The sequence below is a fragment of the Brachyhypopomus gauderio genome, unplaced genomic scaffold, assembly GCF_052324685.1.
Source record: "Brachyhypopomus gauderio isolate BG-103 unplaced genomic scaffold, BGAUD_0.2 sc566, whole genome shotgun sequence".
NCBI lineage: Eukaryota > Metazoa > Chordata > Actinopteri > Gymnotiformes > Hypopomidae > Brachyhypopomus > Brachyhypopomus gauderio.
This window is the reverse complement of record NW_027507387.1, coordinates 40,001-43,398: the sequence shown is the minus strand read 5'-3', so window position 1 is coordinate 43,398 and position 3,398 is coordinate 40,001. Positions and strand designations below refer to the sequence as shown.

The following is a 3,398-nucleotide window of genomic DNA, read 5'->3' as shown; positions in this document are numbered from 1 at the left end:
GCCACAGGGGAGAGAGTCAAAAAAGAAACTTCCTGTGCAAGTCTGTGATGATCTGTGCGATGGTCTCATTTGAAAATCCTGGAAAGAAAAGAGGGCAGTAAAAGAAACGACGTCTTCCTGCTTCATCCCTTCTCTTGTGTGGAGAGAAGGCAGACAATTAAAGACGTGCGAGAAAGAGAGGCATTGTGAGAGGGGAGCATCTCTCCGTTTGGAACCTTGTTACTCTGGAGACACGTGACCATAGCGACTGGAGCTGGAGATGAGGATTTAAGCAGATCAGCAGACAATGGAACCTGTGTGTGTGTGTGTGTGTGTGTGTGTGTGTGTGTGTGTGTGTGTGTGTGTGCGTGCGTGCGTGCGTGTGTGTGCGAGTGTGTGTGTGTGTGTGTGTGTGTGTGTGTGTGTGTGTGTGTGCGTGCGTGCGTGCGTGCGTGCGTGCGTGTGTGTGCGAGTGTGTGTGTGTGTGTATGTATGCACGTGTGTGTTTGTGCATGTGTCTGTGTGTCTGTCTGTGTGTATATGTATGCGCATGTGTGTATGCGCATGTGTGTGTGTGTGTGTGTGTGTGTGTGTGTGCGTGTATGTGTGTGTGCCTGTGAGTATGTATGTGTGTGTGTGTGTGTGTGTGTGTGTGTGTGTGTGTGTCGGTGTTTATGCCTGTTGTGCCTGTAACTTGTGTTATAGTGCAATTATCACCAAGCATTTCTGTGCATGAATGTGGACCACACTGCTCACATAGCACACGGGGCACAAGCATGATGTGTATACATTAAATATTCCATTGAAATGTACACACACATGCACATTTGCACTACCGTGTCTTATCCTGGAGAAAAATTCTTATGTGAAGCGTCCCCAAATCCCTCTTAGGAGATGAACATTAACAAATCACCAGCGTAGTGCATTACTGCAAAGCCGCTTAGAGTGGAACGGTAACGGCGTGGGGATGAAAAGGGATGAGACACTTTCCTGAGTTTCTGCCAGTCACAGTCATTCCCTGAGACAGAGGAACAAATGTTTGAATAAAGATTTAGTGCTTTTATCTCCACCATCACAGCCTATTCCCAGAATGCACTTTGTTTTAAGGGTTTGAAAAGGTGAACATACTTTGGCAGTTAGTATAGTTTGTATGTTGTATGTGCTTGTGTGTGTTAACATCTACATGTTTCAGTGTATTTTTAAATAATCCTTAATGCATATTATCAAATGTTTTAAAAACGCCCTCAACAGCCCTACAGTCTGTGGGGTGGAGTGCATGTAGAAGTATTATTTTTGTCAGTGTGGCAGACATTTAAGATTGATATGAAACTTCCTTCGCTGAAGTCTGTTTTCTTCAGTACTGGTGCCTCAGAGGGACAAACAGAGCCACTTCCCTTTCCTCTTGGCATTGGGCTCCTTCCTGTGATGTCACAGGAGACTCTTTTCAGCATAGTTTATATATCCAGGCCCTGAACCCAAAACAACAAATCTTTTTGACATCAAGGAGTCCGAGTTGCAGGGTCAAGCCCAGGGAAGCGTATTGTATTTCTGTTTCTGCAGGCGGATTCAGGCACTCGTCTGCCAGCGTGAGAGGCAGCGTTTGAGAGCGAGAGAGCGAGAGAGCGAGGCGGTGTCGCTGCTCGGATAAAACGCTCCATCAGCATCGCTCAGGATCCGTACTAGCCCTATAGGGAAATGTATTAACACACATATGCACACACACACACACACACACACACACACACACACACACACACACACACACACACACACACACACACACACACACACACACACACTCATGCTGCTCTTAATCATCTGCCTACGTCTCCCTGATATGGCTGTTAAGGAATGTGGTGAATTATTCAGAGCGGGCTGGCGCCCCCCCCTCATTATCGGAGTTGTTGGGGGAGGGGCCAGTTGTTGGGGGAGGGGCCAGCTGTTTAGGCGCGGCCCCTGGTGACGGGCGGAAGAGGCGTAGACCCTCACTGTGCCTCGCTACCTCGCATACAGGCACGTCTCTGCTGATGGCAGCAGTGTGTGTGTGTGTGTGTGTGTGTGTGTGTGTGTGTGTGTGTGTGTAGAGGCGGATGTTGTACTAGCACTAATACTGAATGATGAGAATTGGTTAACAGATAAATGAGATCCTGCAAACCAGTTCCTAGTAGGTTTAGTCTGTGTCAGCCATATTAGAAAAAATATAAATAAATGAGTCATCGTGTGCTGAGTGGACTCTAATAATTTGACATTTAAGTGTTTGTTATCATTCCAGCCTGTTAGCCATTTGTCGGCCTACATGCACTGTCACATTCTGTCGCACCGCCATATTCAAAAGTCCAGATGATGGCCACTTCTCCAATTCCCCTCGGTGTAGGTGCCTGTGGCCAGCGTGAGGGAGATCTCACTCTCACACATTCTACAGCCCATGAAACCACCCGTCTGTCCCATCATAATGACGTTAGTCCTGATGGCAGGAACTGCTCCAATCCGATTGTAGAATGGCCTGAGGTTCCGATCCCAGCCAGCAACAGCAGATGTTATCCTGCGGCCCGGGGCCTTCGCCGGCGCCCAGGGAGGCGGTGGGGCGTCTGGCCGCTTGGCCAGCCGGACGCGGATGCTGGCGACAACCTGGCAGTGCTGTGTGGCCTGAATCCCAGCACACACATGTGAAGGAAGGACACTTATTCAGCCTTAATGAGACAAGTCATTTAGCACTGAATAAAAAAGAAGAAGACACAAGACCTGCTGGAAAGACCTGCTGGAAAGACCTGCTGCTGCATGCTTCACGTGGGAGGAGACTCAGCACCCACTTTACTAGAGAACTATTTTTTGACAAAGTACCTGACTGAGAGTCCCACTGGAAATATTAATCGTAATCAGGGCTACACATGAGCGTGTATGTGTGTGTGTGTGTGTGTGTGTGTGTGTGTGTGTGTGTGTGTGCACATGCTTGAGCACACATCCATCCGCTGAAATACTCACGCACTGCGGGTCAGACGAAGTCCGAGGTGAGCACTTCTAAATTGCATCCACTCGCTCTTCTGCGCCACACGTGTTAGCACTCACGCCACTGCGTGCCCCAAATGTAAACACACCGGCCTCGTGTGTGTGCGTGCGCGTGTGTGTGTGTGTGTGTGTGTGTGTGTGTGTGTGTGTGTGTGTGTGTGCCACAGTGCTAAGCGAGCAATGCATCATCTCTGCAGAAGTATGCGTGACATGCATTTGGATCGCATTATTTCATGTGTTGAAGTGGAACGGCACAGGTCTGGCTGCGGTAATCGGGCCCAGCTGCAGGGATTTGGATCGTTCGGTTATATGAGAGTGAGAGTCAGAGAGGAGGAGAGATATTTGTGAATGATGTAAAGACCACGTATGCATTACATTAAAGGTTTTGCAAACATGAAACTGAATGGGTGCTA

The 3,398-nt window shown here is 48.6% G+C and overlaps 1 long non-coding RNA gene across 1 annotated transcript in view; it reads left to right on the top strand.

The window, feature by feature from the left end:
* Positions 1-6: 6 nt before the first annotated feature.
* Positions 7-3,398, top strand: part of LOC143506865 (uncharacterized) — a 10,727-nt gene continuing 7,335 nt past the window's right edge. The window contains exon 1 of the long non-coding RNA XR_013128519.1: positions 7-3,398. This exon is cut by the window's right edge and continues 238 nt beyond it. This is a non-coding gene — a long non-coding RNA (uncharacterized LOC143506865).